This window comes from Ambystoma mexicanum, chromosome 2q (genome assembly GCF_040938575.1).
Source record: "Ambystoma mexicanum isolate Mex_15411 chromosome 2q, UKY_AmexF1_1, whole genome shotgun sequence".
Lineage (NCBI taxonomy): Eukaryota > Metazoa > Chordata > Amphibia > Caudata > Ambystomatidae > Ambystoma > Ambystoma mexicanum.
The window spans coordinates 1,406,029,621-1,406,055,662 of NC_090924.1; the positions used below are offsets into that span (position 1 = coordinate 1,406,029,621).

Consider the following 26,042-nt stretch of genomic DNA (forward strand, 5'->3'; position numbering starts at 1 on the left):
CCTTTCTGGTCATAGCTAACTTGAGGACCTGCGTCAGTCGTTGCACGACGCCAGTGGTCTAGACACCTCTCTGGAGGTGGAGTTTGGTAGGCCTGAGCCGGGCACGCATGCTGAGTCCTTATATCGGCGCCTGATGTCGAGGGTCACGGATTACCTGGGGTGGTCTGCCCCCCCCCCCCCCCCTGGGGATTTTCAGCAGGATGACCTGACTGATATCCTCGACCAAGGTCCACCAACTGACCCGGTGCTGCCATTGGTTTATAGTCATAATGTCTAAAAAAAAATGTAGAAAACAATAATGTCGACATCCTATACATATAATGTAAAAAGTCATTTTTTAGAAAAAAAAATGTCGACAAAAAAATGTCAATTAGAACTATCAACACCTCACCCAACACCCCCCTGCCAACCCCCCCACCACCCTCTCACCCCTCATTCTCAACACATAGTAATTATATATTTATTTATTTATTTATTCAATAATTAAATAAATAAAGAGTATCATTTGCTATGGGGGTGTCCCCCCAACCCCCCTCACCCAACACCCCCTGCCACCCCCCACACTCCCACCACCCTCTCACCCCTCATACTCAACACATTTTAGTTATATATATATATATATATATTTATTTATTTATTTATACAATAAATAGAAAATTTCGAAAAAATATTGAAAAAATGTCGACATTGTTTGTCGACATTATTTTTTTCGACATTTATTTTTCGAAATTTTGAGTGTCGACATTTTTACTGTCGAAATTATGACTGACCACCGCTGCCATTCCATATGGCCTTGCAGATAAGGGTGGCTGCGGCTTGGACTTCTTCGGAGAGTCTCCCGGCAGTGAGCAAGTCCTTGCCGAAGAAATATCGCCCAACCAGTGGTGACCCCTGCTACTTGACCACGCACCCTACTCTGGAGAGTTGGGTGGTGCAGGCGGCTACGGCCCCCGCAAAACAGGCGTCATACCCTAACATCCCTCCTGATAGGGACGAAAAATGTTTTGACGGCTGGGTGAAGGTGTTTTCTTTCGGGGGTACGGCGCTTCAGGCTGCCAATTCCGTTGGTGCCTTGTCTCTTTTCACGCACACTCTGTGGAACTGTATCTCCTTAGCGGCTGATCGTATTCTCGAAGGGGAGGAACGGGATGGTTTTCTTGCTGTCGTGCAGGATGGTAAGGACGCTATTTGTGAGTCCGTTCAGTCGGGTCTGGACATGGTTGATTGTGTCAGCAGGTCCATGGCGGTGAGCACCGTAATACGCAGGTTTGCGTGGTTGCGGAAGTCGGGGTTTGCTCCTGATGTGCAAGCTTGACTCCTCAACATGCCCTTTGATGGTGCACATCTTTTTCGCAGCAAGGCTGACGAGAACCTTGAGAGGTTGCAGACCTCTAAAGCTGCAGCAAAGTCGTTGGGTGCTGCAGTATGCCAACCTCTGCCTTTTCGTCCTAGGGGACAATAATGGAGGGGAGGTTCCTTTCGATATTACTCGTCCTTTAGTAAATCGAGAGGAGCTGCTAGTCAAAGGGGCCACTGTAGAAATGTCAGAGGTGGAAAACAGGGTACTCGAGGTGCCAAGGCTGCTCGGGCAGTTGCCTCTTTGCCCTCAGGCACTGCCGCAGCTGCTTCAGCTCAGTCATGAGGCCATGTCACATGGTTCGCCGGTTGGGGGAAGGCTGCCGCAGCATCTTGTAGAGTGGCGTGCCATTACTTCAGATGTGTGAGTTCTGGAGATCATAGCCCACGGCTACTGTCTTCCTTTCCGGCAGTGGCCTCGCAACAATCCACCAGGGAATTTCTCTTTGAAGAGTCTGGATCCGCTCCTTGCGCAGGAAATTCAATCCCTGCTGGAGAAAGGCGTCATAGAACTGGTGCCTGTAGCGGAGAGGAATAAGGGATGGTATTCCCCTTATTTTTTGATTTCGAAGAAAGACTAGGTATTGAGACCCATCATGGACTTGCGCGGTTTGAACAAACTTCTCAGGAAGGACAAGTTCAAGATGGTTACTCTTTCTCAAGTCCTCCAGGCCCTTCAACTTTAGGACTGGTTGGTGTCTCTCGACCTCAAGGACACTTATTTTCATGTGCCGATCCATCCAAAGCACAAGAAATACCTGAGGTTCGCGGTTAGCGACTCGCACTTTCAGTTTCGGGTCCTGCCGTTCAGATTGACCTCCGCCCGAGGGTCTTCACCAAGCTCATGGTGGTGGTGGCAGTGTATCTCAGGAAAGTGGGGAATCACGTCTACCCCTACCTGGACGATTGGTTGATATGGGTGCGCTCACCCGAGCAAGTCCTGGATCATCTGTCCGTCACCTGCCACTCCCTTCACAAGCTGGGCTTCTCCCTCAACTTAAAGAAGTCCCACTTGAAGCCAACACAATGGCTCCAGTACATCGGAGCAGTGCTCGACACATCCCTGGGGCAGTGTTTCCCTCCCCAGGTGAGGGCTCTTCACATTCAGCAGATGGTGCACAAGTTTCAACTTGCCCAGATGCTCCCAGCTTTCGAGTTCTTGAGGTTGTTCTGCCTCATGGCATCCTGCATTCTTCTGGTGCCAGAGGCCGTGTTGCGGATGAGATCTCTGCAATGGGCCCTCAAGCTCCAGTGGTCACAGTCCTCCTGCGGGATGTCGGACCCTATTCAGGTGCCGCCCTCGGCAGGACCTTCTGTGATGGCCCGGCGAAGGCAATCTGATGAGGGGGGCTCCATTTTGGCTGCCCTGGCTGGAGGTGACGATCGTGACGGACGCATCCCTCACGGGATGGGTAGCTCATGCCAACGAGTTGACAGCGGTCGATGGTGTCTGTCGGAGTCCAGACTCTATATCAATCTGTTGGAGCTACGGGCCGTCAGGCTTGCCCTGAAGGCTTTTCTGCCGACTGTGCGAGGGAAAAATTTCCTGATTCTGATGGACAACACAGTGGCCATGCACTACCTCAACAAAAAGGGGGGTTGGAGGGTCAGGGTCACTTCTTCTGTGCAGGGAGGTGATGCAGCTCGTGTTCTGGGCCATCCAGCAGGAAGTTTCGATCCCTGCAGTACATCTGGCCGGAGACGAAAACGAGACGGCGGACGCTCTGAGCAGGCAGAGCGCCATCTCTCACGAGTGGGAGCTCGCTCAGGAGATTCTCCTGGAGCTCTTCGCCCTTTGGGGGACCCCTCAAGTGGATCTCTTCGCCTCCAGTGTCAACCGGAAGTTCGAAAGGTTCTGCTTGTGGGAATTTCTTCCAAAAGGAGCTTTAGGAGACGCGTTCGTGGTCCTTCCCACTGCTGTATGCGCTTCCTCCAGTCCCCATCATCCCGCAAGTGCTGCGGAGGTTTGGTTCCCGGATGATCCTCATTCCTCTGGCGTGGGCCCGGAGGACGTGGTACCCGGACCTTCTCGACTTGTCCATCTGCCCTCCACGTCGTCTTCCCTACCCTTCCCTACCGAGACATTCTGCTCTCACGGGAGGGGGGGGGTCAGGTTCTCCATGCAGAGGTCAGGTCCCTCAAACTTCACGCTTGGCTTCTGAAAGGTTGAGGTACCAGGATTGGGACCTCCCTGAAGACGTGATGGAGGTGTTGCTTTCGGCCAGATAGCCGGCGTCTAAGTCCCTGTACCGTTGCCATTGGAGAAAGTTCTGCGACTGGTGCAGGGTTCAGAATGTGGACCCTTTTTCATGTGACATTCCTGTGGTTCTGTCTTTTTTGCTTTCGTTGGCCCACAGGGGCCTGCAAGTGGGTACTGTTAAAGGTTACCTGGCGGCGCTGTCTATATTTAAGCGCTCGTCTGAGGAGTGTTCCTATTTCAAAATTCCTTTAATTTCTCAGTTTTTCAAAGGACTCGCTAGTGTGTTTCCGCCGTCACCTTTCCAGGTGCCTGGTTGGGATTTGAACCTTGTTCTGAAATTCCTTATGGTGCTCCGTTTGAGCCTTTACCTTCTTGTCCTTTGAGCCTGTTAACCCTTAAAACTGTGTTTTTAGTTGTGGTCACTTCCGCTCGCAGAGTGAGTGAGTTGCAGGCACTTTAAGTTAAGCCACCCTTCACTGTGTTTCATAAGGATAGGGTTGTCCTTAGAGTTCGTCCTTCCTTTCTTCCGAAGGTGGTGTCGGAATTTCATTTAAGCCAGAAGGTTGTTCTTCCGGCATTTTATCCTCCTCCACATCCTGGTAAGGAAGAGGAGAGGCTCCATAGGTTGGACCCTAGGAGAGCTTTAAATTTCTACATTTCACGCATGTCACGGGTCAGAGTGGACGATCAGCTCTTTATTGGTTACGCTGGAAGGCGTTTGGGACAAGCTGTGACTAAGCAGACTTTGTCTAGATGGATTATCTTGGCAATTTCTGAATGCCCATTCTACTAGGGGTATGGCTGCCTCTACTGCCCTGCAGAGGGGTGTTCCTATTCGTAACATCTGTGAAGCAGCCAGATGGGCTTCGGTCCATACTTTTGTATGACACTACTCCCTAGATTCTATCCATGGGCAGGATCTGGCCTTTGGCAAGGCGGTTATTTACTCTGCAATTTGTTTGGGCATTCTAGATTTATATATTCTAAATTCTTTTTCCCTCCTCCGTACGTTGGCACTGCTTTGGGAGTCTGTCATAGATATGGAATACGTCGGAGCACCCAATCCCCTCGAAGAACAAGTTACTCTCTTAACTGTTAACGTTCTTTCAATGGGATGGTCTGACGACATATTCCATATCGCTCCCTCCCTACCTGCCCTGCTACAGAATTTCTTATGCGATTGCAGTTTGTTTCCACAAGGCTTTCTGGCAGTGGTTGGGTGCCACATGTTCTGGGGAAAAAACTACAACTGAGACTACGGGCGTCGTGCGTCCTACTTATAACATCCGGTGATGTCGGCTCGACGGAGGCCCTCGAGGACGGCGTATCGATGTCATCGACGCAGGACGCAGAAAGATGTTCCGAAGCAGCACAGCTGTGGTGATTACTGTCATAGATATGGAATACGTCGTCGGACGTTCCCATCGAAAGAACGTTACCAGGTAAGAGAGTAACTTGTTTTTCTCATCTGAGCTTCTGGCCGTGGCTTACTCGTACAGTTCAAAATCAATTTGACTTTGCAGGTCCTTCAGTTCAAGTTCACCCCTTCATGGGTTCCTGCTTACTCTGATTTCTGATGTCCCCCTGTGAATTGTCTTCCAGCTTTTATTTTGTATTTTCTCTCTCTCTGCCCCTCTCTCCCTCTCTCTCTGTTTCCCCCCCTCCCTCTCTCTTATATTCAGTAACCCCTCGTGGGTTAGAGGATTCAGCTTTACCCCCTCGTGGTGCTTTTATCTCTCATTTGAATTTGGTAACCTCTCATGGGATGTTGGGCTTCATTTCACCCCTCCTCCCCCCGGAGTGTTTCCTGTTCTCTCTTGTATTCAGTAACCCCTTGTGGGTTATTAGATATGGCTCTTTAGTATTTTCCAACCCCTGCTAGGTTATTAGATTCCAATTCACCCCCTCTGAGGGTTTTTCTCTCTTTGGTATTTGGCAACCGCTCTTGGGTTGTTGATTTCCTGCTACCCCCTCGGGAATCTTTCTATTCTTCTCCTGTACCCCCACCCGAACCTTAAGCTGCTTTCTTCACCTTGATCTCGTCCTCGTTCTGCTTTAGAACTCCTCAGAGCATGGACGCCATGCTCCCTCTCCTCGGCATGAACTGCTAACCTGTGTCTCCGCTATGTTTGTCAGGAACGGCAATGGCTCGGATCGTGTTCATTCCACCCTTCTAAAGCTATCTGTTCGTTGCAGTTCCCTCATCAGTCGGGCGTTGTGCTTCAAACACGTCTGGCCACGTCGGTGGTGGTTCCGTCCCCTTCCAGTGGAGAGCTCTGGACTTGAGACTCTCAGACCTCCGGGGCTTGACTGCATTCTGCGGGCTCTTCGCCCGGCATGTATGGGAGTGGTCCCACCTCCAGGTTCTACTGGCTCCGCTCTACAGCCAAGGCTCAGGCTGTGTGAAGCGTTGCTCAGACAGGCCCTCTCCCAGCCAAAGTTTTTCTACAGTTTCTCCACCCTTTCTGGTAAGGGTCTCTGTCATTTTTGTTCTCTCCCAGCCCTGAGTGACACAACACCATTGCTTAGGTGGTTCAGGGCAGCAGGAGGGTTCAGCAGCACAACTAAGCTCACATGCAGAAATCACTTGAGAGTTTGGTGTAAAGGGAGATGCTGTAAACGGTGCATTGGGGAGCCCTTGCCACCTAAAAGGGGTGGGGGACACCCCCTTTAAGATCCTGCTTGTCCTGTCCCTTAGAAGGTGTTTTGCGTAGCAGGTTGCTCCCTCTTGGGAAGAAGTGACTAATTCCCTGGACTCCTCGCACCTGTGTAGCACATCCATAACGAGAAAAGGAATATCATGCAATAGGGAACCAGTGTGGATGGTTATTCTTGTAGAGGGAAATAAGCCTTCAGCCCGTGCTAACTTGTATATTCTTTCCATCAAGAATTTAATTACGAACACATTCAAATGTAACTGTTACTTCAATCACAGCCACCAATAATCACAAAAGTATCCTGCCACCATCATCCCTCCATCACAGTTGACGATTGTGAGTAAATTTCTTCTTCTATTGAAAAGGACTTCTAGTTGCATAACTTGTTGGCTCAACGTCAATGAAATCATGATTTGTTAATGCAAATGTGCGGTGAATGGCTGCTGTTGCATCTGTCCGAAGGCAATTAGCAGGCAGCGTTAGTACACCATTGTGACACACTACCAGTCATAACTCACACATAAGGCGTATTCTAGAATCTCTGACCGTATGTCTTGCAAAATAAAAGATTTGGAGATTATTCTGAAGAATGGGTTTTATCCATGCTATAGAAGCCTGATGAACTTTGAATCTAGTTAGTGATGTCAGTGTTATAACAATCATATTGACCATTTATGTCCCCACCACACACATTACCTCTTGCCACTTATTGATGTTAATTATGGCTTCTGTGAGAACGGATGCCAGTCGGTAAAATAACAACTTTCCATATGTCCTCCCAGTGCCTCTGACATTCCCTTCTTTCAATTGGAGGGGAGGTCAGCCCCCATGCCTGCCCTCTGTTCCCTCACATAGCGTTAAAGGGGCCTACCCCAGCAACTGTACTGCGTTTTGCCATCTTGCGTCACAACCTACTCCTCTACCTGCTCACATGTCCAAAATCATGGTTCAAGGGCCCCACATCCCTGCCCTCTTAATTATAAATGTTGCCGGTCCAAGGATAATTGACATGCAGAGAGCTGCCCTGTGCAGAAGGTGGAGGGCAGGATATCGTGAGAAGGGCTCCAGCCTCAATCCTGCATGGCAGAATGCCTCATAAACAATCTCCTCAGAAGAGAAGACCTTCAGTGGAGAGGGCCCTTTCCTCTATCATGGGCAAGACCGTCTGAGAAGGAGACGCAGTTAATCCGTTCCAGGATACTCGGAGGAAGGAAAAAATCTCCAAACATAAGATTAAGCATCATAGAAGCATATCTGACGAATGTGTGCATTCTCCTTAGACAGCACCTGTCAATGGTTTCATCTAACAATAAGCATGGCACATTGTAGGTGAGAATTTGTTTACGTGTTAACCCGCTGCAAAGTCCCTGCCATTGATGTGAGAAGTACCCATCCATGAGTAAACTCCATCGGCGAAGGAGCATTCATCCACAAGCATGCCGCTGTTGATGAACACACACAGGCTTGGCATGTCATAACATCAGATAAGTGGGGGATGGATACAGTGGACAATGGAGACACACTAGAATGTAATAGAAAATCCACACAATCGCCTGCGGCATCCAGGATCGTCAAACATAAAATGGGCCAGTTACCTCAGGAGGTGCTGGCTGTCACTCAAAACAGAATCCTAGAGATGTGCCAAGCACCAGCGGGCCAAGGCTTCTACTCTCGTGACTGCCTTGTCTGAAAGAAAAATGGGGAGTTGTACTACATTCTAGATCAGCAGCAGCTTAGCAGATTTACCAGGAAGCTGACTTTTAGGCTGGTCTCATTGCAGCAGGTCATTCTGTGGGTCAACACAGGAGATCCTCTGGTCACAATAGACATGGTGGATACATGCTTTCAAGTGTCACACAATCAAAGCCATCAGAGAAATACTCCACCAGTTCAGAATTCTGCCCATTGGCCTCCGGCCCAACCCCCAGGGTATTTAAGAGCCTCGCTCCAGTGGCTACCCAACTTTTCAGGTAAGGAGTGGGCATACATTCACATTTTGATGATTGACTTTGAAAGTCTTCAGTGCAAAATTGTCCTCCACAGTATGAAGCTCATGTCTCTTCTTGCCAAACTCAGCACCTTAGTGAATTTCTTAAAATCCTCCTTTACCCTGACATAAAACGTCCAGTTTTTGGAGCGGACTTCGATTCAAAGATCCCACAGGTTAAGATCCTCTTCAGAAAGGGTTTCAATGCTGGTTGGCCTAGAGGGACAGTTCTCCACCAAACAAAACCGGTCAGTACCTCGGCATAATGACTTGCTGTATATTGTTTTCGCCCCAGTGCAGATTAAAAATGTGATCAGCGCACGAGGAAATACAGGGAATTTGCCCAGGCATTGGGGGCATGGGACAATCACTCTCATCTGAACCAACCCTTCCATCTGTGCCATCTGTGGTACTACAGTAAGCAGAATCTGTTCACAGGTATGCCCTTTCAAATGCCAACACCCACCTTCACAATGAGGAGAAATGCCTCCCTAGCCGGATGGATGCCACCTGAAACATCTTATGGTGAAAAGTGCATGCACGCCAAAAGAATCTTAGCTGAGAATCAATGTCCTGGAGCTGAGAGCTGTTCTGTGGGCGCTTCTGTCTTTTCTAGCAGTATTCAGGGGTGGCGCATTGATAGACCGAGTAGACAATACTACATTGATCCACTACTCTAACAAGCAGTATGGCAGCAGGTCAGTATTCATCTCCCAGGAGGCTCATCTCCTATGCAAATTGACACTAAATTAAAAAGTCTTTGTCAAAAGGCAATCTATCCCCGAGATGACCAACACCCAGTTGACTGTCTCAGCAGAGACGAGTCAATTTTGCATGATTGGGAACTGGACAACCAATAATTCAGAACATATTCGCCAAGAGCTGTGCATTTGCAAGTAGGTTTTGGGAACCAGAATCCTCGGGCCAGTGCAAGGGCATGTTTGGGCAGGGAACTTCCCGTACATATTTCCTCTGATCTTTGGTGCTCAGAACTTACCCCGAATTCCCACCGAAAGTGGTTTCAGAGGCAACGCTCAACAAGGTCATCTCTCTTCCACATTTTTTGAGATGCACAACATATCATCATAAAAGCGCTTCATTCGCTCGACATCAGATGGATGATCCTGGTCGATCGGCAACACACTCAGGCCTTTAAGACTACTAATCACCTCTTTGTAGCTTTCAGTGGGGCAAGTGAAGGACAAGCAATCTCCATGCAGTGTCTGACTCGCTGGATATTGTCAAGTACTAGCCTCTGCCAGCCTGCAGCAGATTGTCAATCACAGCTTATTCTACCAGTGACATTCCATGCTTAGGGGTGTCCTTGTGTGACTTTTGCAACTTGGAAGTCACTCCACACCTTTTAGAAAGCACCACTTTCAAGAAGAGACGGCAGAATCGGACATGGTGGTTCTCTTGATTCTTGAAATGTTGTGTTTTGATATGTACATTCACGCTACTTATGTTCACCTATATGGGAGCAATGTTATTGGCATGCTACTACTGCTTGATATTTTATTCAAGCTTTTGCATTTATGAAAGAGCCAGTGCAGGGGAAGAATTGTTTACTTACCTGTAACTATAGTTTCTAAGTGGTTGTTCTTTCAATATACTGCTATGATATTGTATAACCGAGAATCCCAGACTGACGATGGGCAATATTCCATGAATGGGACTCTATGAAAGATACCAACGCTGGAGAACTACAGTTACAAGCAAGTAGCTAATTATTGCTTGACATGATGCAAAGACTCCAAATCAGATGCATGCGGCAAAGGACGGCCATTAAAGATCTTTCAGTGTCGGCATGATATGGTGGCATTTCTTCAGACCCGTAATCATGTATTCTGTGTTGTAAAATGCAGTATTAGCGAGGAGACCATTTGGTTGGGCAGCTTACCGTTGCTTTGAGTGAGGCTTGCTCATGTGTGAACGTTTAGGAGTTGGATGTAATTACTTAACCAAGCTCAGGCTCTCTGAGATTTCTTGTTGACCTTGAATGATGGAGCACAAAGAACACATGTTGAGCCCATGAAATCAATCCGGGCAATGTCATGTGCCAAGTTTGGATTTGAGTGAGTGACAGGGTGCCAGTGGGACATTCGTGGCATACAGAGCAGTCTACCCACTTCAGAAAACTGGGCAGTTCATCCTTCTGGTCTCACATTGGTGCCCTCATCATTCTCTGTTGTCGAGTGACACATTTTGCTCTTCAACATTGTCATCAACATTTAAGATCCCCTTATTGAATATTAACCACTAGTCGTCTCCCACCATCCACGTTTGCTCCTTTGATCTCTTCTGCTTCTTTGCAGTTCTTCTCCAAGTTCCTGATTGATCTCTTATGGTCCAGATCTGGCTCTTGTTGATTCGAAGTCTTGGGCTCTCTCAGGGTTTTCATGAGCTCAGGTTGTAGCTTTCTGCTTTTCTATTTCTTTCTGCCGTCCTTCAGCGGTTTACGGTCCCATACACTTTGTTTTACACAGTGGTATTATTTTGCAAGTGTACATATATAAGGTTTCCTTTGATGCAAAGTTTCACTAGAATTCTACAACATAGTTAACGGTTAATATAAAATCTTAACAAACGTCTAACATTTTACCAAATATAGGTGTTGAACTGACAATTGAGATGCAGACATTATCCTCGAAGTCACCATGAATCAGCAGTGTTCTAACATCCATTCACCTTCGGCTTCCGGAGTTCTAGAAAGGGAGATTAGAAGAGGAAAATGCAAGTGACTTGAAGCTCAAGAGGAAAGGGCTTCATGGAATATTACAGCAGCCCGAGGGCTTGTAAATAACTTGTCAGTTTAGAATATTGTAGTTGATTTTTTCCACTTGTGCTAAGTTGGACACTTTCACAATTCTGCATTCTGCCCTAAGAGTAGGGAAACCCTTACGTACAGTATCTTTGCCTTTGTAATGATACGCATGAGACACTAGAAGTGAGTTTCGATGAGCACGTTCAGCTTGGAGTGACTCAATGGGCTAGGCTTGAGGTCAATATTTTCTGGTTGGCTAACCACCAATTATATGCTTTCTGGAGCCTCCCTTTAGAACTGTACAACTTTGGGGCATATAAAGAACAAATCCTGAATTCCTTGTGACACCTCCAGCATTCGTTATGTCCAGCTAGAGTACATTTTAATAGGCTTATAGGCATCTAGTAGGACCTCCGAATTCTTAGTTGCTTGTTTTTGGCCTGGCTATATGGGACTAGAAGAATGCATTTTTCTTTCCTGTTCTGCACATGCTTTATATGTGTGGGATGTTTTTTCCTCAGCCACATACAGCTATAACAAAGCAGCCTTCAATAAATTGCCTATCTCCCGCGGATTCCTCATCTTGATAGATATCCATCATCCAGCTCTGCTGCTCTGAACCTTTTCGCCAGAGTGCGTAATGGACCTCGACTCAGCCGTCAATCGTTGATCCATCTTGCCCGGCTCTCATTCGTCGGCTCCGGAGGTGACGTCAGGGATTGTGTATATATAGCACGTCATTATGTCTCATGCTTCATTTGCTTTTTCCTCTGCACTTGCATGATGCATCGGGATCACAACTTCGAGTTTTCTCTTGTTTTTTTTTTTAATTAATTGTCTTTCTCCTCAGAAAATCTGGAAGCAATGTCGTCTCACCAGATTTCGGGCTTCAAGCAATGCCAGGATTGCAAGGCCAAAATGTCCATAACAACCTCTTTGATGTGTGTCTGTGGGGTCTAGGTGTTGGTCACGGCACAGATGGCCTGCGTGTCGTGCTTGAAAATGCAGCCAAAATCCCTACATGAAAGGGCCGGGAATCTGGCCTTGAGTCGATCACCCGCAAAATCTCTGGCACGGTCTCTCGTCCGGTCTTCCGACGCTGAGGATACTACCCCCGAGAAGGGGAAAGAAAAACATCACAAAAAGACCAAGAAACTGACCCATTCCAAGAGCCATTCCTTGTTGTCTTCCTCACGGAAGAAGCGGAAGCAGCAGCACCATCATCGGCGCAAGGCCAGCTTGTCATCGGAATGAGGTGAGCCCTCGGTGGGCCAACCACTTGGGAAGAGTGGGAAAGTGTTAAAACTAATATGCTTGAAAGGTTTAGACAGCAAGCTGCTGTAGGTGCGGCTCCGGCCCCTGACTAGCAAGCTTTGCTGGCAAAAGCAGCTCTCGGTGCTCCCGACCCCAAACCAGCCATGCTGTTGATGTTGAACACTCCTTAGGGTGCCACGCCTACTAGGCATAAATCGCCGGAAGGCCTTAAGCGTCCATCGGTTGTCCGAGTGTCCCTTGGCACCGAAGGAACCATCAGCACTGAAAGCCGTTTTGGCTTCGAAGCCTATTTTGTCGGCGGTCAAGCCCTCGGTGCCGACAGTCGGCAATGGTTCATTTGTACCGCTGTCAAGATCAGGTTTCTTTGACTCGATGCAGTCCATTTTCGGCAGCAATCGTCCCAAAGAGCAAGTCGACCCCATTTACATAGGAGCCATCGGCATTGACTATATTGACGACCAGGCCGATTTATTTGCCCTGGCTCAAGGTCTACAGGACGCTAGTGGCCTAGATACTTCCCAAGACTTTGAGTTGCAGCAAAACCAGCCCTATACTCATGCTAAGGTTAAGTTCAGGGCTCTGGTTGACATGGTTGCTGACACCCTTTGGTTGAAGTCCTCTAACACACCTCTAAAAGAATATGAGCTCACCAATATCTTGGACGGGGGTCCCACAGTTGAGCATAACATGCCATTTAAAGCAGCCATTGCGGACCCTTTATCCTCCTTATGGCAGCACCCTGGCACCATTCCCCCGGTAAACGCCAATTTTACAGGGAAGTATAGGCCGGCAAGAGGAGACCTTTCTGTCCTTGCTACACACCCTTCCCCCGGAAGGGCTGGTTATACATGCCGCCCCTATTTCCACCAGACCAGCGCCATCCACTTCCAATTTGCCTCCGGACAGAGAGGGAAAGAAATCAGATGCATTGTCCAGAAAGGTGTTCTCCTACGGAGGCATGACGCTCAAAGCCACAAACATAGCCTGCAGATTTGCAAAAAACTCCTTTGGTTTATGGAAAGCTGTGGAACATGCTGCTGAAACATCCTTGAGGGTGCCATGCAGGATGGATTTTTACAGCTGGTGGAGGATGGGAAGGAGGTAGCCAATCAGTCATTGCAAACTGGCCTGGTCGTAGTGGACTGCGTTGACCGATCAATGGCTTCAGCGTGGTAATGTGGCGGCAGGCCTACCAGACAACCTTTGGCTTCTACCCAAATGTTCAGAACAGGCTGCTGGACATGCCTTTGAGAGAGACATGCTTTTCGGTCAGAAAGCTGACAAATCCTTGGAAAGGTTTAAAGAATACAAGTTGGCTGCTAAATCACTGGGTCTTGCCGCATAGCCAGCTAAACCTGCCTTCAGTTTTGCCTCCAGAGGCATGGGCTATAAGTGTTATGTACCCTATGGCAGGAAGCTGCTGCTCCTGCAAGATAGGCAGGGGCAGGGGACTTCCAGTATCCCAGAAGGAGCAGAGGGGCTTCTAGAGGCCAACAAGCAGCAACAGCGGCTGGGTGCCCACAAACCTGCATCGGTTGGTGGATGGTTTGAAGGGCATTGGCCCCAGTGGCAGGAGATAACCTCCGATGCCTGGGCCCTGCTGTTTATTCGGTGGGGCTATTGTTTGCCCTTTCTAAAAAGACCACCGGACAGACCCCCACCACCTTCAATACAACCTAGGACAGGAGATCCAGGAAGTACTGAGAGCCCTGTTGTCAAAGGGTGCTGTGGAAGAGGCACCTCCCGAACAGAGGATCAGGTTGGTATTCCCGGTATTTCCTGGTACCCATGAAGGGTTGAGGTCTCTGTCCCATTCTGAACCTCAGGGCCCTAAACAAGTTCCTGCGGAAAGACGTATTCAGGATGATGGTGTTGAGAGAAATTCTCCACGCTCTCGAATTTAAGGACTGCCTGGTGTCAATAGACCTGCAGGACGATTATTTCTATGGGCCACTGCCAATACACCAAAAGCGCAGGAAGTTCCTAAGGTTCCTCATAGGGGACAAGCACTATGGGTATAACATCCTTTCATCGATGGTCGGAATTTCGATGGCTTTTTTTTACAAGTATTTTTTACCAAAAAAACTCATTGAAATATATACAGGGTTGGGAAAGTGTATATAAGTAGTGGGGGGTTTGGGAATTGTTAAACAATAGGGATGGGGTTTTGGGAAGGGAACCCCACCCAAATTTTAAAAAATCAATTCTGATGAGTTTCTTTGGTAAACAATACTCGTTAAAAAATCCATCTATATTCCGACCGTTGATGAAATGACATAGAACCACACTATCTGTTCAAAGTGCTGGCCTTTGGGTTGACCTCCGCTCCAAGGGTCTTCACCAAGCTCATGGCAATAGCTGCGGCTCACCTCAGGAGATCCGGGGTCCATGTATTTCTGTACCTAGACAACTGGGTGATCCGGGGGAAGTCAGCCAGGAAATTTTTGTCTCATCTGGAAGACATCTGCCTACTACTGCACAGGCTAGGCTTCTCCCACACCTAGAAGATGTCCCATTTGACAGCAGTTCAGTGGCTCCAGTTCATCGGAGCAGTCCTGGACACTCGAGTAGGGAAGGCCGAAGAGAGAGTCGGCAATATAGCCCAGATGATGCATTTGTTTCAGACTCATGGCACCCTACCAGCAGCTTCCTTCCTCACAGTTTTTGGTCTCATGGCCTCCTGTATTTTTCTAGTGCCAGAAGCCAGGCTGTATATGAGATCTCTTCAGTATTCGGGAGCTCTCACGGATCACCTCTGTGTCCGGGTCAGATAGTCTGTGAACTCAGCTTGTGGAACATGCGCAGCAATCTCTTGGCGAGGTAACCCTTCTAGCCTCAGGCTTGAGTGGTCACGATTGCGTCTCTGAAGGGTTGGGGTGTCCACTTCAGGGATTTGCAGGTGAGTGTCATGACCCTCGCCCAAAACCCCCTCTGGCAAACCCATTGGCCAGGTGGAGTCAGGAATCGGGCCTCTAGAGCCCGATATCCTCTTCAAAAGCCCTCATGGGGCCAGTCCTGGCGCCTATGGCGCCAGGCTCATACACCATGAAAAAACAATGTGCTTGGGAACTACTTTATTGTATTGCCAGCCAACATGGAGGCATCCACATAGCTTGGTTCCTAAGAACCAAGCTATGCGGTCTAGTGTTTTGGGTGTGGTAGCCTAGGGACTACTTTTCCTGGACTATTTTGTTGGGGCTATTTAAACCACACCCGAGCAAGACAACACGCTTCGCGTTACTTTGCAGCTTGCAACGTGACGCTCACCGTGTCCAGCTATTCCCTCAAACCTCGGAGAAGCAGAACCTGCAAGGAGACAAAAGGAACATCAATAGAAGCAGCACCTTACCTGCAGTCTTCATTTTTAAACACTCGCAGCTACTGAGAACAGCTTCCTCGAATCTGCACGCCTCCCGGACAGAACGACCTGAAAGAGGAAGATGGAGGCAACATTAAAGAAAGCAGTAGACACATTTACAAATTACGAACTACTCAAAAGGCTTACCTGGCAGGTCGCCTCTCGGCTGGGACCACTCCGGACATTCCACTCGCGCTGAAGAACACCGCGACCTACAAGGAAGGAAAACACAGGTTAGCAAAGGCAAGAATTTGCAGCGCTGCGCATAGCGCTTACTTACCGCATCATAGCGCTCTTAATGCGCCAACATTTACCAGCGGGGCTCAACCAAGCCAGTTAGCCGCGCTGAAGCTCCGCATACCTAATGGAGAAAAAAGAGACATTTTAAACAAAGAAAGGCATGCAGGATAGCAACAAAACTAAAGAACAGCAATAAGACCTACCTGAACAAAATCAAACGGCGTCAGTGAAGTAACTGGACCACACTCGCCCATGAAAGACAACGCGCTCCTGCAAAGAAGGCAGGACGGAGAGCACGCCTAATTCTACCACAAGGTGAGAGGAGGGCACCAGAGGGACTAAAATGGAAACTTACCCCTGTCGGTCAGTCTTGAACACAGTCCTCCTGTATTTTCAGGCAGAACGTTCCCCGCAGACCACATCAGGGCAAAGCTAAGAAGCATACCAGCGAGTAACCCGGCTGGGTCGCGTCCCTGTGGATACCAGGTGAGCATAACACTGAGCGGCCTCTGGTCTCCATCAGAAGCCAGGTGGCACATTAACAGGCTCGAGTTGCGGGCCATCAGATTTGCCTTAAGTGCTTTTGCCCTGTCTCTCAGAGGGAAGCATGTACTCATCCTGACGGAAAACACGGTGGCCATGCACTACCTCACCAAGTAGGGTGGTGTGCACTGCCGCCCCCTCTGCACAGAGGCGATACAGCTGTGGTTCTGGTTACGCGGAAACCAAATCTCGGTCTCGGCAGTTCATCTGGCAGGGATGGAGAACAACTTTGGCGAATGCTCTGGGCAGGCAGAGCTCGGTCTTGCACGAGTGGGAAGTGTGTCAGGAAGTCCTAGAGGAGGTCTTTGCTCTCTGGGATACTCCAGCAGTGTATCTCTTTGCCACGGAGTCCAACAGGAAGTGCAAACAGTTTTGCTAGAGGGAATTCCCAGCGAATGGCGCACTGGGAGATGCGATTCTGGTGTATTGGACCATCCCTCTCCACTACGCCTCCCCCCCCATTCCTGTCATCGCTTAGGTTCTCAGGAGGTTGAAGAGATTTCAAGCAACTATGATGTTGATCGTCCTGGTTTCGGCAAGGAGGATGTGGTACTCTGATCTCTTGGATCTGACAATTTGTCCACCTAATTGGTTGCCTCCGTGGCCGGATCTCCTGACCAAGTTGGAGGGTCGAGTGCTCCACATGGCCACCGGAATCCATCAACCTACATGCGTGGCTCTTGAGTGGATGAGGTATGATGACTGGGACCTCTCAGAGGAGGTACTTGAGATATTACTGGCTGCACGCAGACCTTCTACAAGGTCTCTGTATGCGTGCAGGTGGAGATGATTTGAGGCATGGTGCAGGGAACGCGAGATTGACCCTATATATTGCCCACCACCACAGCGATGGAGTACCTCCTGTCACTGGCCTTGTCAGGCCTTCAGGTTACCACAGTCAAAGGCTATTTGGCGGCCCTGTCTGTGTTGAAAACATCTCCTGACCAAGGTTCCTTCTTTACTAATTTCGGTCATGGCCCAATTCCTGAAATGCCTTCTCAATAAGTTTCCACCAGCCCCTTTTGTCGTCCCAGATTGGGATCTTAATCTGGTTTTCAACTACTTGATGGCAGCTCTGTTTGAGCCTGTGCACTCATGTTCTTTATGGCTGTTTTCCCTTCAGACAGCGTTTTTGGTTGCAATAACTTCTGCCAGGAGGGTTAGCGAGCTGCAAGCTTTGTGCTGCAAACTTCCTTTTCTAAATTTCTTTTGTGAGAAAGTCTCTCTCAAAGTCAGGCCCGGGTTTCTTCCTAAGGTGGTTTCAGAGTTTCACCTGTCCCAGTCTATCGATTACCTGTCTTTTACCCTCCTCCACCTCCCTCGAAAGAGGAAGAGCAGTTACACTGCCTTGACCCCAAAAGAGCATTAAGCTTCTATGTTGTACGCCCATCTGCGTTTCGGAAGTCAGATCAGTTGTTCGTGGCCCATTCTTTGTCTCGAAATAGGTTTTCAAAGCAGGGATTCTTCCCATCAGCCGCATTGTAGCTGCCAGAACAATGCCTATTTGCTCTAACTTCATGCTGGGACCGCTTCTGCCAACTTCTCTCTAGCTCAAGATCATTGTATGTGTGCAGGTAGGATTTATAAAGCACAAACCTAGTTGGGAAGAAACGGAGCACTGTATGTAGGTGTTATAGGTAGTGTGTGAGGCTATCGGGGCAGAGCCGCAGAGGGGGAGAAGCCTGACTATGGGGCACAATCAGTAATTGGCTAGATGATCGTTTAACTTAGTAGCATGTGTGACGAATCTGAGGATGTCATCCCTTCTGCCCTAGGAGGAGACCTTTCTTATGGGGGCCGGGGGGTGCATCTACAGTACAATCGTCCCCTTGGGGGTGGTGCACCCAGGGAGGATCACATTGGGAAGGACCCCTCTATGGGATTGGGACGACCATCATCTTAGAAAGCAGTAGGACCCAGCTTCTAATACACTTAACCCCTCCTACAAACCTAAATCCTCCTCCTCCCCTCTTTAGATAGTCATTGTCTTTTAGTGTCAAGTCAGTCAATCCAACATACATGACAAGTCTGTAAGACCAGAAAGTACAAAGTGTTATACGCATAGTTTTAAAACTGGTACTGTGAAGATGATGAGGGCTGGGAGTCCAAAGATCACTCTAGAGAAGCAGAGTGAGCGATTTAGCTTGTGATTGGCACAAAGCAGTACAGCAATCCCACGCAGGAGTTTTAAAGCAGCTCAGCTGGGACACAGAAAGGAGAGCAAGATCCTCTGAGGAGGAACAGTGAGAGCCGTGCAAGGGAGCAGCTGACACGAGCCAGAAGGGAAGCCATAGCCAGAGGAAAGGCAGAACCCGAACGTGGTCCACCAGGAGAGGCCTCCTCGGGTTGCTGCTGAGTGAATCCTCTAATCGCCGCAGGCCCTGGCAAAGCGTGAAAGTATGCACAGCAGGGAAGCGTTGGAAGACTGCTGAGCTGCTGCAGTCCCCCACTGGAGACCCCAATTCTACCTTCGGAAAGTGACGCAGCTGCCCAGGGGAATCAGATACATGCGAGAAAGAAGGAAACGGGTACGCCTGAGAGGTGCTGGAGTCAGGAGAAGCAACAGGGTGATTATAGAAGGAGAGGTTCTGGGACCTTGAAGCAAATAAGTCAAAAATAAGAGGGTCTGGCACCCGATTTTAAACGAGGCAAACCAGAAAGGGTTGTTTACTTGGCATGAGAGTGAATCAAGCAGATACAACGCACCAGTGCGGGTCTGGGACCTGCACCCAAATAAGAGGTCAAGAATAAGAGAGCCTGGTACCATGATAAAAGAAGCAAATGAGGAAGAGCTATATGCTTGGCAGGGAAGTAAACCAAGCAAACACTACGTTACACTACGAGTCTGTGACCCGCACCCATATGAGAAACCAAAGTTTAAAGTGACGAAAACTAAGAGTGTCTGGGGCTCTGAGAGAGAAAGCGAGATGGTCCAACGAGAATATACTTGCTTGGCAGGAGAGTGAACCGAGCCATTATGTGGGTCTGAGACCCGCACCCATATGAAGAGGTTGAGAATAAGAGGGTCCAGAACCCTGGAACTGACAGAAGGGATCCTATGCTTGATAGCGAACTGTGCCAAGTTGGAAGGATAAAGAAGCGTGAACACAAGACCCATTCCCTTGTGAATTGCCCAGTGATATTTTATCTAAGAGAAAAGTGGCTCAGGAGCCCTATAGGAATGGGCATAAGATAAAGTCTAGGGGAAAGGAGCACAACCCCAGCATTGGAATCTCACATTTATGAACATTGTTTTGCATCACTTTTTATTACCAGGGAGAATACTGGGTACTTTTATGTTCGTTGAACACACAAAGAACACCGTTTACTTTGAGAAGAGATCATCCTTACACTATTGCTTTAGATCATTAGTGTTTGCGACAGAGTAGTTTTTGGGACACAACTGTGACAGACTTTTTAGTGTTTGACTTCCTGACCACTTCACTATTTTTCTTTTAGGTAGGGAGACCCCTCTTAGCTTTAGGGAGAGAGAGAGAGAGGCATCTTTCCAACCCTTTTTTAATTGATAAAACTCTATACCCAAAAACATGCCTCCATTGTGTCCGAGCCTTACGTCTGCACCCTTACACATGTTTTTGGCAAGTTGAAATTGGTGAATTAATTTTTGGAGAAGGGAGAATACTGATATGCTCTAGTCTAGAATTCTTAAGGCCCAACATGAACTGCTTCACACTGAAATGAAAAGCCAAACGCTCTGCAGATGGGGAGACACGCTGCTATAAAAATAGGTCAGAACTCCAAGTGATAATTGGACCACTTGTATGATTACATAATTTATTACTACTCAAACGCATTTCTAGTAAGATTTGTTAAGAACACAGGGCCAGCAAAATAAGTCAAAACTACTGCCTGCACACTAGCCCTCATTGACTCATAACCTGGTCCTCACTGGCGGGCTTGACCTGTAGACATTGCCCTGTTGGCCAATCTGTACCATTTGTGCATGAGAGTATTTTTGCATAAAGGAGTGAAAAGCCACACGTAAATGATAATTTTGAAATCATAGTTGTTAATTGGAGAGAAAAAAAGTAGTAGTAAATAGAACAAGATGGTGATCTGTGAAACTACCCTTTAAAACGCCTCATATATTCCAGGATTGGCAGCACAGGCGTGGGAACGTGTGCTCTGCATATATTACGAAGAGCAAGTGAATCGTGTGCAGCGTTCTGAAGGAATCACTCCACGAAGAATACGGCTGCTGGATACAATGTAATTAAAGATGGCCGACAACAAAGGAAACACAGCTGAAACGACGGGAGCGGCTGTAGAGATCTGGCAGCCAAGTGAAAGGACGAATGCTGGCGTTCGGAAGCTAAGTGGAGCCCCTGCTGACTGCAAGCCATGTAATTACCTGGAAGAGCGGCGGCCTGCGTAGCCCCTATCGCACACAGCAGGTGCCCGAGCGGCGCCCTGATGCATGCATATGCAGGACAATCTCGCAGACAATCAGGCTGCGAGTGCCGGGAAGGGAAGGTAGAGCGAGGTGCGCGTCCATAAACGGTGAATGTGGGGACTCATGAAAGGACGGACGATGGAGTGATCCCTGCGCAGCGCCATGGCAATGGATAGGCCGTGCTGCGTGTGATACGGGAAGCGCTCGGGATGTTCCCCCAACCTATAGCGGTGAGCGGAAGACCGCATGAACAGGCAGCAGCACAACGGCACTGTTGTACAGAGAAGCGTTGGCACATGGGCGAGGCTGGGGCAAGATGACAGTGTTTATTGGCTTGGGTTAGAGACTGGGGTACGTGGCCCTCAACTAATAGCAGAGGGCACAGGTGCCATGAAGGTGGATATGTTTCCGGGAACAGCAGGCAATATATGAGGACCTGTGCTTAGCAAAGCACAATAGAGGAGGACTGGGTGGAGGTTGTATGGCGGCATGAGCAGGAGTGATGATTTCTGTAAGCTGGAAGCAGATGATGCGGGACACTTCTCCCTAAAAGAGGACACACGGCGCTGAACTTTGTGGGGGCCTGTAGCACAGTGGTGGCGACACGGAGGGTGTGCCTAAGGACCTGCTGAAACAGGCTAAAGGGACATTGCCTACAAGAGTAGGAGGAGGACGTGGGAGGACACAGCCCACTCGGAACGAGACACTTGCGCCACCACTTATTGCAACTCTCAAAAGCAGATGCTCCAGTGCCCAACTGAACAGGTGGAGGTTTGATAACACCAGAGGACTGGAACCAGATGTGTATGGAAGCTGGTACAATGTTGGTTAAAGGACTGAGGGCCAAGAATAAGCAATCCACGATGGAGACCTTCCGGAAGGCACAGTGGACACCCTCGACCCCAGCACAAAGTGGAGCAGCCGCTTCCGTAGGAGGCACCCCAGAAGGAGAAAATCATCAGGTTTTACCTTCTATAACAGAACTAAGCGCCAAATGGGGAACGGCCATGGCGGATTTGCGGACGGCCCTGGAGAACAAAATAGACGCAGTAGGGATTGAAGTCACCCTGCTATGTCAGGATGTCAGGGCCCTGGCAGAAAGAACGAGTGGCCTGGAGAGCGCGGTCAAGACTAACACGGACGTCAGCACACAGAATGCGAAGGAGGTCCACATACTAAAACAGGTTGCCAACCTCGAGAACCGAGCGGAAGAAGCGGAAGGGAGAGCAAGACGGAACAACATCCGGGTGGCCGACCTGCCGGAGGGGGAAGAAGGCCAGGACCCCACGGACTACATTGAGAACATGATTCTACAGGAGATGGGGCAGACAAGCTTTCTCAAGGGTTTGTGGTCGAGCGAGCGGGCCTTGAGGAGGAAGCCACGGCCGGGAGTCCCGCCGCAGGCTATAATTGCGAAAATCTTGAATTATAAAGACAGGGAGAAGATTCTGGAGTATTTTCGTAAAGGGGGAACGATAGAAAGAGCATCCGCTAACGTCACGACGTACCCTGACTACACGATGTTGGTGCAAAGACAGAGGTACAGCTAAGTGGCGGTCGAGAGGAGACTGCGCATGGCTGGCATCCGATACATGCTCTTGTACCCTGCAAAGCTACAAGTCTTGCATAAAAATGGAGCGCTCTTTTTTGACACCCCGGAGGATGCGGCGAAGTAGCTGGGCTTGCAGGGTTTCCCAGAACAAGATGAGGAGCAGACTCGCCAGAAGCACAATAAGTGAGGAGGAAGTATTGAGAACGCTGGGGGATAAGTGGGAGTAGAGCCCTAACATGAGGCTTTTGCACATTTGAACTGTATGGAGTAGGTTGTGGACTCTAACACTATTGGTCTGGAATATAGTGAATAAAATGTAGAGTGCACTGGGTAGCGTCAGGCGTAGAGGCAACCTACCCCCAAGAATTAGTAGAAAGGCGGCCATTAGAGCGACTTTACCCTGCTGAGCCGACAGGAAGGGCTAGATGCGGGGGTACCTGAGATCCAGGGGTGGAGCTGGGCAACAGTTGGAGAGGGTGTTGTTTGGGGAAGGGAGGGAGGGACTGAAGGAGGGGCGGGAAAGGGAGGGTTTGTGGTGTTCATAGTTTGGGGGGAGTTTATGTTGGGATACGAGCCTATGTATGCGAGGTAAGCGACTGGAGTTGGATTGCATAGGAGAGGGAGGGATATGGGTTTTGACATGCCATGGGGGATCTTACAAATGATTACCTGGAATGTCAGGGGGCTCAATAGTTACCTAAAAAGAAATAAGGTCATGTTATACCTACGGAGGCAGAAGATCGATATTGCCTTACTGCAATGATGCATTTAACGCAAGATGAATTGGAGATGATTGGGAGGAAATGGAAAGGAACTTTGGTGGGTTCTCCATATTCGGCTTACAATAGGGGTGTGATCACCTGGGTGGCGCTGCATGTCCCGTTTCGATTGATACAGACTCTAATTGAGCCGGATGAGAGGATGGTGCTAGTGAGGGGGTTGGTGGAAAACAGAGAAATAAGTGTTGTGAATATGTACGCCCCGAACCACAATACAGCTGCGTATTTCAAAACTCTGTGCAGCAACCTGAGTATGTGTGTGGGGAGTGCTATGATTTGGGGAGGGGATTTTAACAGCGTACTAAGCCCTAGGGTAGACAGGTCAGATGGGAAAACTGACAAACTGGCCCCGGCGGCCAAAGCGCTGCGGACGCTGCTGCGGGACTTTGGGTTGGAAGACGCATGGAGGGTGTGCCATCCTCGTGAGAGGCAATACTCGCATTATTCCGCTCCACAACAACTGAACACAAGGCTGGATTATGTCTTTGTCACCCCTGAGATACTAGCGGAGACCACGCAAGTTGAATATAAAGCTAGGGTCCTTTTGGACCACTCTCCTCTGATCCTTAGATGGCAATGTTGCCCCCCGAGAGCGAGAATCCCGAGGTGGAGCCTTCGGGCTGAGGCGCTCAAAGACCCCCTGTTTAGGGAGAGCATGAGGGACGAGATTGTCAATTACTTTGAGACGAATACGGGTAGTGTGGATTCAGCAGGCATATTGTGGGAGGCCTTCAAAGTTGTTATGAGGGGGGTGGCCATGGCAAAGTCTAGGGGCTTGCAGGGTGGGATCCTGGTGGACCTACAGGAAGCGGAGGATGAACTGGAGAAGGCGCTGAAGGAAGACAGGGCCAGCCACAACGCTGATCTGATAGTAGGACTGCAGCAAAAGTGCGCAGGACACTGGGAGAGGTTGTACAACCTTAATTGTAGGACGTATATAGAGAGGCAGCATGCAGGAGGGAATAAACCAGGAAGGATCCTAGCATGGTTCTATAAGATCGAAACCCCTAGACCCCCAATCAGATCGATAACAAGGGAAGGCGGAGGGGTGTTGGAAACCCAGGAGGAGGTCAATCAGGAATTTGCAAACTATTACGGGCTACTATATGAGGATGACAGAGAAGATAAACGTGCAATGATAACGGAAACATTGGAGGACATGGGGCTGACACAGATTAGCGCTGAGGAAAGAGAGCAGCTGGACGCAACAATCACCCTGGAGGAGTTAGGCGAGGTGGTGAGACAGTTGCCGACTAGTAAAACCCCTGGGGCTGATGGACTCCCAAGTGAATTTTATAAAACATTTAAGGATGAGGTGCTCCCCCCGCTGCTGGATATGCTTAATGAAGCGTACGAGCTGGGTAGATTGCCAGAATCCCTCAGAGAATCGATTATAATACCACTACCCAAAGCCAATAAACCAGGGAATAGTTTCAGTTTCTATAGACCCCTGTCGATGTTAAATCAAGACAGTAAAATTCTGACCGCTGTGCTGGCAAACAGGCTAAGAAGGGTCATAGGTAAATTAATACATCCGGACCAGACTGGTTATGTCCCTGGCAGAAACATATCCAATAATCTTAGAAGGCTCCACAGAGTCATTGAAGGCAACGAAAGCGAGGACGAACTGGCGATTGTCTCGCTGGACGCAATAAAGGCCTTTGACTCGGTCAAATGGCCATGGTTGTTGGCGGACCAGGCCTGCTATGGGGTGGGCCCAGGATTTCTACAGTGGGCTAAATTGTTCTATAGTGAGCCGCTGGCCAGAGTTAAAACGGGGTTGGTGATATCAGAAAGGTGGAAACTTCGAAAGGGAACCAGACAGGGCTGTCCATGATCCCCTATGCTGTACATATTGGCCCTGGAACCCCTGGCGATCTATCTACGGCAACAATATGACACGATAGGCATCCCTGTGGGAGGTGAGCAACATCTGATATCCCTATACGCAGATGACATATTGTTGTACTTGCGACATCCGGAGGAGTACCTCCAATATATTTTGGAGGTGATGGGAAGATATGCAGAAATGTCGGATATAGCAGTGAACCCCCCAGAAGTCCAGCATGTTCCCATTGGGTGTAAATAAAGGGGTCCCCCCGAAGCAACTACCGGTGCTGCAGGTACCATGGGCAGCGAGCATGTTCCGGTACCTTGGCATAGATATATACCATGCGGTACTAGAAGAGCACAAGCGCAATACAGAGGTAGCCATTAAGAAAATTGAGAATTGTATGCGGTTTTGGGTGAAGCTGCCTTTAGCGATGATGGGACGTGGGGCGATGCTAAAGATGGTGGTCTTGCCTAGGCTTCTACATAACTTCGGGAATATCCCGTACTTCATACCCAAGAAGTTCTTCAGTAGGCTAGACAGCATATGCAGGGACTTCCTGTGGCACGGTACACGAAATAGAGTAGCCCTCTGGAAGATGCAGAACTTTCATGAGAAAGGGGGTATAAAGTTGCCCAATTATGAAGTCTATTACATTGCAAGCCAACTGCAATATGTAGCTAAGTGGCTTTCAGAGGAAGTAACCACTGAAACCAGGCTGTTCATGCGAGACTGTACCCCGTTTTATTTGAAGGAGGTTATTTGATTGCCCCCATTGGCAATGGAATGGCGCCCAGACATGATGGTGCTCGGATGGAAGATGTGGCGCAGGGCTTGTCAGCTGATGGAGAACCCATACCCGTGTTCCCCACAGGTGCCATTGGTCGCACTGGCGGGCGGAGAAGAGCAGCTAAGAAAGTTGATTAGGAACTACTGGGAGCCAGTTGTGGATAGCAACAATGGGGGATATGTGGCAGGATGGGAGCATAACAGATTTTGAGGAGTTGGGGGTGGGAACTGGACTACACACTGGCCAATATATTACGTACAATAGACTGGTGTGGAAGATCTAGAGTACATGGCCTG

The 26,042-nt window shown here is 48.9% G+C and overlaps 1 protein-coding gene across 7 annotated transcripts in view; it reads left to right on the forward strand.

Annotated features, from left to right (window-relative positions):
* TBC1D5 (TBC1 domain family member 5) overlaps positions 1-26,042 on the forward strand; it is a 2,783,701-nt gene that overhangs the window by 1,916,127 nt on the left and 841,532 nt on the right. The gene's annotated exons all lie outside the window — the stretch shown is intronic.